At 41.7% G+C, this 11,758-nt stretch overlaps 1 long non-coding RNA gene across 2 annotated transcripts; it reads left to right on the top strand.

Moving 5' to 3' along the window:
* Positions 1 to 225: 225 nt before the first annotated feature.
* LOC307240558 lies at positions 226 to 4,224 on the top strand. Of its 2 annotated transcripts, none has more exons than XR_013844516.1 (4): positions 226 to 288; positions 594 to 679; positions 3,482 to 3,664; positions 3,764 to 4,224. It is a non-coding gene; the product is annotated as an uncharacterized lncRNA (long non-coding RNA). The 2 variants fall into 2 exon arrangements; XR_013844517.1 differs by having other exon boundaries at positions 3,482 to 3,680.
* Positions 4,225 to 11,758: the final 7,534 nt, after the last annotated feature.

The following is an 11,758-nucleotide window of genomic DNA, read 5'->3' as shown; positions in this document are numbered from 1 at the left end:
ATCCAAAACAGAATTTGTGAACGGGAAACACGTTGCGAATACAGAAAGGATGCAGTGTCAAAAACACACAAACCGCAATAAAAGGCAACAGAAAAAGGCTACGTCTCCGGGCCTCTAGGGGGAGCGCCAAGGGGAACAGCTTGATTTTCCACCCGAGAAAGGGAGAGAGAGAGAGAGAGAGAGAAAAAGAGAGAGAGAGAGAGAGAGAGAGAGAGAGAGAGAGAGCGAGCGAGCGAGACCAGACAAGAGAGTGCGGGAATAAAAAGTAGTAAAGAGGCGCGTTAGAAGGTATGTATTCCGTTTTAGATTTGGCCTCAGTCTTTTAACAATAAAAAACAGCCAAAAAGTGTCAAAAAGTGCAACAGATATGCCTCACCTGCTAGAGACTTTCACTTCTACAACACCAATATAAGCAACGTGGTACCGTGGTATAAGTACGTGGTATAAGTCACTGTGGTACCGTGGTATAAGTACGTGGTATAAGTTACTGTGGTACCGTAATGGTCGTAGTGGCGTGTCGGAGTCTCTTGATTGGATTTCGTTTTCTCTCCTCTACATCGTCTCCACATTCGATCGGATACTTTACCAATCAGCGAGGGGACGTTGCGTGCGAGGAAGGTGGAGAGAGGACAACTGGAGGTGAAGACAGAGAGACAAAAAAAAGCAGAGAGCAGAGAAGGTATGTACAGAGAAATGTAAAAGGGGAGGGGTGCGGAGGGCAAAAAGAGGAGAAGCAGAAAGGAGACGACCAATCGAGCGCCGGTGAAGAACACGGGGCTGTGGTGAGAAAGGAGAGGTACAGTAGAGAGAGAGAGAGAGAGAGAGAGGGAGAGAGGGCAGGAGAGGACGAGGAGAGAAAGGAAATGACGGGAAGCGGAGAACGGACCCGAGGACGAAATAGGAAGCTGGCGAGGAGAGGTGGAGACGCCGTCGGACATGCGCCAGGAGAAATAAAGAGCAGAGAACGGTGACAAGGAGCGAGAGGTGACTTCTCTTTATTCAGTGACGATTGACGAATAATATATACGATATAATAATTCACATATTAGTTCTCGTCGATAGAATTAAATAATAAATCAGATTGAGATTTTGAGTCAGTGGGGGGCGGGGAGAGTGTTTGTGTGTCCCACTGCCATGGGACAGAAAACATTCTTGTGACGTGAGGTCTTTGCTCTTGAGAGACCTCAACCTCTGACCAGGGGGGAAGGGGTTCAAGCAGATGGCGTCCAGGGGAGGGGTCTGCCGTGATCTTTCCTGCGTGCCTCCCGGTCCTCGAGGCGTACAGCTTCCTGAAGAGATGGCAGGCTGCAGCTCAAGGTCTTTCTCCGCAGAGCGGATGATGTGCCGCGGCCTCACCTTGCCACGAAAATGCCGTCTCTTTATCTTTTTCTCCATTTATATTTGTCAGGGTCAGCATCGGACAGCCAGGATCTGATTCGAAAGTGCTTCCTTGATGGCCACGGCTACGATAACGTTTTGGATTTCCCGGCAATGACTTACAATGTCAAAATGAGCCTTTGCTCTTTAAAGAGTAAATTGAAAAGTTTCTCATTGTCCAGGCAAAAAAAATAAAATGCTCTCCTCTTGCCGATTTGTAAAAAGAGTTTGCAGCTCCCATGGACCGAACCATGTCTCGCACGTTGATGGTTAAGACAAATTAAAACCATACGGATCGGTCGTTAGTGGCTGTATAGATGGCTACTCCCGCAAAGTTCTGTGGTCGGTGTGTGGAGCAAGCAACAATGATCTGATGCTCATTGCTCGAAACGATCTGCATTGTGTCTCAGAATGTGGAATCACACCAATGCAGCTTCGCACGGACTGTGGCACCGAAAACGGCCCAGTGATGGCCGTCATGTGCCTTGAGGTCATCACACACTGACGGTTCTGCCGGGGCCGCCGATCATATGTGTGGGTCCTCAAAGGCAAACCAACAAATCCAGAGCTGGTGGTCATACTTCCGAAAAACAAAGGTGTGGTCCTCAAAATTAAAAAAAAAATGCGAGCAGTGAACACAGTATATCTTACCATAGTCAGGGAATTTCAGTGGTTTTGATTACTTCTTAAAATAATGGCTTGTGACTGGATCTCTGCATCAGAGGCACAACAAAAACAAAATGTACAATCTGCTAAATCATCAGAGCATGTTGTTACCCCCAAACATTACTCACAAGTACATCATAGAAGTACAACTTTCAGATTTTTTTTTTTTTTAGAAATGTATACCTTCGAAAATTAGAATGTTTGTTGATATCTGAGCACATCCAGTATCTGTGATATTCCTGTAGGCAATATAAATTGGCATATCATGAAAGGCTTATGAAACCTGCTGCCAACGAGATACCATAAGAATTCCCAGAGGAACCATGAATGCAAAGCATGAGGCATGCATTGTATTCTTTCATTTCTTCTTTAAAAAGTTGCATTTTATAGCCTTAATTCAAGACATCAAGATATAAGTTCTATTAAATGTAGCTCTGGTACATTTTAAAATAACACCCTTAACCGAATGTGATTATGACGTAACATCAAATCTTTCTTAATTAATGATCACTTAACTTTCCGTTTGGACTTTGTAGACCATTATTTCATTCTGGGAGGCATTTAAAGCATTTAAAGTCCAAAATTGTATCTCTGCTGGTTCACCTGACATTTCAGCGTTAATGACCATCAGATGGGAAAGGGATGGCCATCTCTAGTTTTTGGACGGGCAGGTTTATTGTTATTTGATGACAATCATTATATTGTACATTTTTAACCCATAACATGGAGACGCATCACCTAAAACAAACTACAGCTCTAATTTGACTCAGTGTGTTCAGGTCTCAATTCTGGATGGACCTCGTGAATGACCTGAGGGAGCGACAACTCTACATTGTGCTACAGAGCGACCTTGATCAATGGGAAAAGTTGAACCGGGTGGAGGACCCCGTCAAAATAACCTCAGTACATCATAAGAATGTGTTATGACCCATCAGATATTTCAGAGTACATTATACCACATGGCTTTACTTACGGGTCTTTTGGCTTTTGCTTTGTGAAATGAGAGCCTGTCCTCAGTGTTGACTGAAAGGAAACATATTGAACCGTTAAGGACATCACTTGTATGTCGCCGTGTAATTTAGTAAAAAAGGGGTCCGGCGACTCCATCTGGCAAAGGTTTCATGAATCTTAAGTGTGACAGAAAAATGACTTCATCTACAAACTAGGCTACAAAATTTGCAAAGCAAAATTTCAAGTACATTACAGTACATCATTCGAGCATGTTGATACTCCTAACATCTTCTCACAAGTAGACTTTACATATACAGGACGAGCTTAAATTCAGCAAAACTTCCTGCGTACGGATGAACCACAATTTACAATACATATGCTGTCCAGAATTGCAGTGTGACTGGACTGAAAACAAACGTAAATGTAAAATTTAACTGATGTGAATATTTTACTCCCGGGTTTGGTGGAACTGACTGTGGGTTCCCAGTCTCACAATAGGAATTGGGGCAGTTTGTGGTTGAGTCAACCTACAGTCCATGTGGAGATGATCATCTCCAGGAACACTTTGAGGACCTGCAGGGACGGAGGGGTCTGATGCAGCCGTTTGACCTGGGAGTCCTGTGCCGAAAACTATATCAGATAGAAGAACATGGCCGATAAGTCATGAAATGTGAGTCAAAAACCAGGTGAGTTTTGTATTCCAAAGTCCATGTTGTTTTGAAAGTGGTCATAAGCCTTGGACATCTGTATTTTGATTGTGTTTGCACAGGTTCTGCTGACGGGGAAGCAAGCAATGTCCACCGAAAAAAAACAAAATCGTTTGGGTCTTGGCTGAATTCCAGAGCGAGGCAGTGTGTTTAATCCTGTTGCAAACATTAGGATGTCCTGGCGGAAGAGTCTTGTTCGTTCGTCTGAAAAAAAGTAGAAGTGTTGAGCTGAGTTCTAAAATATCATATTTCAATTGAACTGCCATCACTTTGAAGATGATATCAAAATTAGAACAATTGTTCTGATTGGAACCTTCTGTTTCATGAAGACAGCCTCTCCAGAATACTAGTACTCTGGTTTCTTTGTGTCACTTGGGCTGCCTTCTTCACTGAGCTGAACCTCGAAGATTTACTCAAATGTTACAGGTTTCAGCTGTTCCACACTTGAGCGCATGCATGCTGCTCCAAAGCATCAATGACATGTAGAGTTGAAAGCCCATCCCACCAATAACTCATCAACGTGAAAATCCTGAAATGATAAATAAAGAAATAAAAAAAATAAAAAATAAATGTGGAAATATGAAGAGGATTTTTTTTTGGTAAAATAATAAATATAAAGAGGAATAAAAAACTGTCATTTCTGTAAAATATTTACAGAAAAAGTTCATTTTGGGTCGTTTCATACATGATTTGAAACTATGTTCATTCTATCTTTTTTACTTAATTCCAATGATACTTTAGCGGTAACCAATCTGCAGTCGCTAGGATCTCTTTATAATTTTACATTGTCATTAAACACTTTAAATCCTGTCCGCAATTGTTTTAAGTTTGAAATGTATCTAAGACTGATCATTTGTAAAACAGGCAGGTGTAGAGCAGTAGCGTAAATGCGTAATGGAGAGGGAGCGATCTCCACTCCGGGTCCCCGTTTCCCGTTTCTCCAAAAGGTTATAATAAAAAAATAAAAACTGTGTTTTTATTTTAGATGTATTTACTTTCCAGAGCCATTGATACCATTAGATCGTAATCTGCATGAGAAATAAAGAAAAATAAAAGATTTGGTTATAATAATCATCCACTTATAGTGTTCAATTTGACCTGGACAGACGTGATCATTATAAAAGGTTTCCACTGTATACTAATACAAATTGGTGTGAATCAGAATTTATTACTGCATTATTTTTTCCACATTTATTATTTAATTCATTTTTATATTTGTTTTCACATATTTGGTCATTTATTTCAGAATATAGACCATCAATGTATTCAAACTTGAAATGCATGGGTTTAAATTTTGTTCTATCACGAAAAAAAAAAAAAAGGATTACTGGTTTCGCTTTTTCTCTGAATGGTCTATTAAATTCAATTTTTAGGTGAGAATAGGGATATAGGGTCATACTCTCAGTATGAATTTCATTTATAGATACAATTTCACTGGATATAAATATCGGCATTTGCCCACCTGTGTGCCCATTAGCCAGTGCGGTAAACATTTACATGGTAACAGTGAGCTCCACCAATCAGAGACGTCAATGTTTCACTTAGGATAATGGGTAGTGTAATCTCCGTGACATCGTTAATTAAACCTGTTTTCCTCAAATCAAGGTTGTTGTCATATAGACTTGTGGCTTCTACAGGAGCAAACACAAATTATTATATAAATTGCGTAACATTTACGCAATTATTTATAAACGTTGGAAACCCCAGGGGAAACTGTCACAGCGGATCCACAGAATGGACAGTACGTCTGTGAAAATAAAGAGGAGAGTTTGCAAGGTCGGTGAGGTTACGTCAGAGAGTGGAGAGTTTGTTTTCCTAAATATTTAAATAATACGTTAAAAAAGTGTTCTACTTTTCAGTAATTTATACGGGTGTTGTTATGTTGTCGAGAGGAAGCTCAAGCTCAGCTTATAATATTGTAAAAGACTAAGGCCAAATGTAAAAAAATAATACATACCTTTCTGTGTAGCCTCTTTATGCCATTTTTCTTCCCGCTTCAAAAAGAGATGCACTCTCTTGTCTGTTCTCTCTCTCTCTCTCTCTCTCTCTCTCGGATCGAAAATATCCAGCTGGAGGCCTGCAGCACTTCCGTTGCGTTGAATGGAGATGCAGCGTTATTTTCCCGTTGCATTTGTTTTCGTGGTTTCTGTGTTTTTGACTTTGCATCGTTTCTGTATTTGCAGCGTGCTCCATGTTCATGCCTTTGAGCAGTTGAGGTGTCTTGGAATGAGTGGCATCCCAAGACAGTACCCATTGTATAAAATAATAATTATTAACAGGCGGTGCCAGGGGTCTCAAGAGAGAGAGAGAGCCCATTGTCAAGGGTCCCGTAATAAGGGAGGTGAAAATGTGAACGGTGACCTATGTAGGGGAATAAGATGGTCAACGTCGTCTCTGGTTTAGCTTAAAAGCACCCGCCTGAGTTTCATTCGACAGAGAATCCATGCGGCCCGGTTCTCTCCTGGACGTCCTAGACAAGTCTGGTCTGACGCTGTTCTTTTGTAATAAATCTATTATTTTACTCAAGTCAGCATCAGCGGTCTCTCCTTCTTCATCAACACATGAAATTCATCAAGAAACTACACAGTTCTGCAGTGCATTTCCGTTGTGGCATTTGGAATTTGGAATTTTTGTATGTGTTGAATTGGCATTGTTTGCAAAGCTGCGGCGCGTTTCTCCGACTGGAGAGGTTTTGGGCCGTCGCAGCACGTTTTCCCTTATCGGCCGCCATAATTCCAGCCAATAAACAAACATAGCATTGCAATCACTGATGCTGATTTTGGTGCTTCCTAACATTGCTGTGTGCCTCTGTGGGAAGCCATTTGTGCACTGTATTATAATTGTTATGTCATTATCATTATAATTATTGAATTGAAAACCAATGCCTTACCTTGCAAAACATTAATCAACAGCAGATAAACCTTAAGGAAATGGGATGGAAATGATGATAATAGTTGACCAAAAGAAAGTTCAGATAAATGTCCCTGAATGCAAGAGGATGTTCATTGCTGTGTTTGAAAGGACATTTATTTTTAGCAAGGTTAATCATAGTTTGATGTGTCGGAAGAGCTGCAAGACATTGCCCTCGACACCTGTAACCTTGATACGAATTCAACACAAGCTTCATCTTTATGTGACCGTGGACTGGAAAGGATCTTAGTTTCGGAACATGACCGAGCGCACCACCTTAAGGGTTTTCGCCCCAAATGATATCATAAGAAGAATATGAGTGGCAGAGACCAGGCTTTCCAAGTTCACAATGTGCAGATACAATTGCATTGAAGTAAAAAATACAAGGAGGGTAAGGGGAACAGAAATGCTGGTCTGCAGGTCTTCTCACACAAACAAATGACATAAAATAGAAAGGTGCACAGACCTTGGAGGAGGAAGACCAGCCGCCCGCAGGAAATGGGGGGAGCTTCTCCTTAAAAATGAACCGCACCAGTGTGCAGCAAACTTATAAGAAAGGGGAAACGTGCGTGTGATACGATCAGGAGTTTCAAACCGATGAGGAAAGCTCAACCTTTGCCTGGACCCCAAGTTGGTTGACTGCCAACACCTCCAGGCCCTTGCCCTAAAACAAGAGAATGACAAAAATAAAAACTAACAAACCAAGGATGCCGAATGCCTGCTGTCTCCACCATGGTCTCAAGAGTGCATAGCGCTTTCACTCCGACCACTGGGGGATGAATGTCTCTCTTGTTCTTGTTGAACACTGCTACCTCAATGGCACTTCAGATCCACTCGGGTAGTAGTGCAGAGAATGCTTCCGGCGGCACCAGGCGACAGGGCGGCATCAGGCGGCGGGGTGGCATCAGGCGGTGGCGCGGCTTTCACCTATTACACAAGCCAGTGACACGAGTTTGAGTAAACACAGCCTCGCCACGGCCATTCCCTCCTTTTCTACGCGGAGAGATTGGGCGTCTCTCGCCCAGCGGTTGCCGGCGGTAAATCTCTCTCTGGCCCCAGCACCACCACAGCTATGATGGCTTGAGATGAAAAGATTGAACTTTGCCCCCTCCAACCATTTTTGTCAAGGAGGACAGCGGAGACTCATCGTGGCAAAGAGACGGCAGACATGTCTCATACTGAGAGTGAATTTGCAGTAAGAGGAGGCCAGGCCACACATGTTCCCAAGGACTCGCCCCCTGTGGACATTGCGGATGTGAGGGAGTCATTCTCACTGTGCCGCACTGGGATTTGCTCAAGCTTATCGAAGACACGCTGCCCTCCCAACCCCACTTATGGGAGTCTACATTGGGAAGCAGTGAAGGAAACAGCAGGCAAAGAAAGGCATCAATGCAATTTCAATCCTTTAAACGACAATCAAAGTTGCCTGCGATACCTGTTGATTCGACAAACATGAAGGAGAGCTTAGGTTTTGAGATCAAACTTTAGATGTTTTGCTCGATTTGAGTGGCACGGATGTAATTCCCTTAAGCGGACACGCCGTTTGGGGTTCCATGCTCTACGTGCCATTCCATGGAAGGCTTGGCTGAATTTTTTTTCACCAGGCTTAAAATAAAATTCACAAAAATCACCTGATACTGAAAAAGTATCACGTGAGGTCAGTGAATCAAGCAAGGCCTTCTAAATTGTCTGGAAAAGAAACGGTTTTGCTTCAATGACTGTAATTCAAATGTACAGTATCTCAAAAGGGCATAGGCCTTATTAAATACTGTTATACTGTTAATAATAACAAACTGCGCAGTCTTAAATAAAAAAGGAAGTTATGTTTGGTAATACAGTCGCTGCTCAGCTGGCGTGCATTGCCACTTAGTGCTTTTGAGGTGCGATCTCACAAGAATATAAAGCATTATTCGTGTGAGCCAATTGTCAGTCTATATGAGTGTGAGAATGCAGGCATACGTTGGGAGCAGCGGGATTATAGCCATGGATTGCAGAAAATAAATTGTCCCCACCTAGTCAGTCATGGTCTCATATTTCCAGAGATGGATATAATACTTTTACTAGATATCTGAAGTGCCGTAAGCGCTACTTTTATGCAGTTTAGCGGCACGTGGGGGATGCATCGCGTCTATCAAAAACTTTCTCCTCGAGCCCTCACTTCTATCTCTTCTATTTGCCGTCTGCTGCGCGGAGGTAGACTCAAGAAGGAGAACCCCTCCCCATGTCCCGCGCACCCGTCGAATGGAATTGCGTTTGTGGCAGTTTGTTTGGCGAAGGTATTGATGCGTTCGAATTAACCGATCATGCTGCAATCTGGGAGAAAATAAAAAAACACTGCAATATACATGAGGATGAATTATTTATGGTGGTGTACAACTTTAATCAAGGAAACGAGATGAGCAAAGCCCACATCATTATGGGGAGAGCCTACAGTACATCAAACACTTATTGTGCCTATGTGTGTGTGTGCGTGTGTGTGTGTGTGTGTGCGTGTGTGTGTGTGTGTGTATGTGTATGTGTGTGTGTGAGGGAGAGAGAGAGAGAGTGAGAGAGAGAGAACGAGAGAGAGAATAATTATACACACACACAAACACACACACACACACACACACACACACACAATGTTAGTCTATTTAGTGACCCAACATGATTATCACAAATACAGACACACTGCCACGATGATCACAGTGTTTAGTAAACGGTTGATTACAATTATATATGCTATGACTATGGGCCAATCCCAATTCCCCCTTTTTAGCCCCACCACTTGGCCGTACCCCTCAATTTTTGCGTGCTCCCGCGTAGGGTAGGGTGTCCTGTTTTTTTGGGGGGGATCAGGGGGTAGGGGTCATCAAGACCTCCAAGTGGCTCTTGAAAAACCAACTCCAAACAGAGCGGTAGAAGAAGAATTCCCAGAACGTTTTCAGTTGCGGGGAGAAAAGCCGCATATCTTTGCAAATAATCATGCAAAAAAAGTCTGGTGGAATATCTTAATTTAATGTAGATGCAAAGGAATATTGTTATTGGATGGTAACACAATTGAAAAAGAAATGCTATTCAGAATGTCAATAGAATTTTGTATGGAATATTTGTGTAAAAATAAATAAATAAATAAATAAATAAATAAACAAACAAATAAATAAATAAAAATAAATAAATAAATTCATTAAAAAAAAAGCGGAACGAGTGAACTGATGACGGAACGAGTGGTGTCCCATTTCCCAGGTGAAGATTTCAACCCCTACCCCTTGCGGCACTCGAAAACTAGGGGTAGGGCCAAGGGGGGGAATTGGGATTGGCCCTATGACTGCCTAATGTCTGCCACTCTGTGTTTTTGCTGTTGTATTGTAAGGACTTATTTTTGTCTCATTAGTAGAAATGCAAACCGACTGGGCACCTAACGGGAAAGGGGAGGTAAAAATAAAGGAATATTCTGGAGACGTCTCGTAAGGCTTTCTGCCTGTTTGTCGGTACAACGCAAACATTTTAGGAAACAAACTTGGTTATGTTTTGATTTTTTTGCTCCCATCTTTTCAATCCATGTCAAATCAAGTCAAGTTAAGTTTATTGATACAGCTCTAAATCTCAGTCCACTCTCAAATGGCTTCACATAGAAACCCAGAGCACCCTCTGGTCTTAACTCCCTGAAATAAAAACACTGTGGGAAAATGGAAAGAAGAATGAAACTTCCAGAAAAAAAAAAAAAAAATTATCGCTGGTGCTGTTGCAAGGTCAAAATTGCAAGGCTGCACTAATCCAATTTATCTTGTAATTTATCCGTTCCTTGACAGAATACCAAAAAACAGGACAGTCAGAAAAGTTTCTTTCGGCTCTGAGTTGTGAAAGGAATTCTCGGAAGAATCTTGCAATTCTGTCAAAATCCCTTATTTTGGTGGAATACAAGGAGAAAATCACATTCATTATGTGCCAAATGCCTTGGCCTTTTTTCGCCTACGATTTCAATTTAGTCCTCAGCCATTCTTTTCAGTTTGCGTTAGTGATGATTTCTCACGAACAACGATGCTTTCACCTGAGATCTAGTAAATCCATCCATTCCTAACTCAATCCCGCCCCCTCCTCCTCCCTAGGTAAGGTCACACTCCACCTAATAGCTGTTAACAAAAAAAGTTATTCCCATTTTAAACTACGCCTACTGTAATGGGTTAGTAGTTTGTTCAGCTGAACATTGACTATGTTCCATGAATGAAAGTTTAAAACTCCATTTATATAGTGTTTGCAAAGTGCAAAAAACATAATTGACTTGTGTGGCAGTTTCGCCTGCCCCACGCCACTCAAGTGGCATTTTCAGGGACCTCCAGCACAGAGACAATATTACAAAATTACAATAGTTATAATAATAATAATAATAATCATAATCATAATAATAGAAATAATAATATTAATGATAATGTTAATAATAATAATAACAATGATAACAAAAATAGAAAATTCAAATAAGCAAAGTTTTTTTTCCAAATTTTTTTTTAAATATAGTTCTTAATTTCTGTTTTGGGTCAATTAAGGGTTAGGGTTGGGTCAAACTGTTTCATGTTAGAGCATATAACAAGTACAGAAAGAAACTGTGATCGTACCAACAATGGAAACACATGCACGCATGACGAAAAAAAAAAGTTTTTTTTCCTCACAAATGAACTAAAGTTGACGTGAAACGGTCATGCCTTGGCAGTGCCCCACTCCTTTCCCAGGCTAGAACCAGTGAAATTAAATGTTGAAACGACCCAAGGAGGGAAGGCCCGTGATGCATGGCTTTCCCTCTCCACACCCCCACCCTGGGCTGCTTCATCACTCCCACCCCCCCTCCCCACCCCACCCATCCCCCCCCCCCCTCCCCGCTCCTCTTCCGGTTTGCCGTGTGAAGAATCACATTAAATATACATGGAGGGAAAATGATGGGCAGAGGAATCTAATTGTTTATACATCAAATTGGATTGCGGAAGTCTCTATTGGATTAATAGGGTATGATTTCAACGTTTAAAAATTCATTATGTAATTGCAAGGGTGTTTATTAATTTCCACAGAACAGAGAGACTGACCTTTTGAAGGCAGGACACAAAATACAGGAAAAAATACCTTATTTGACTGCTGAATGGTGTGCGGATATATCGAATGGAAGGCTATAAAGACCA

Source organism: Zeus faber, assembly GCF_960531495.2.
Source record: "Zeus faber genome assembly, chromosome: 14".
In the NCBI taxonomy this organism is placed as follows: domain Eukaryota; kingdom Metazoa; phylum Chordata; class Actinopteri; order Zeiformes; family Zeidae; genus Zeus; species Zeus faber.
Note: the sequence above shows the minus strand (reverse complement) of the source record. Positions and strands in the feature narration are given on the sequence as shown.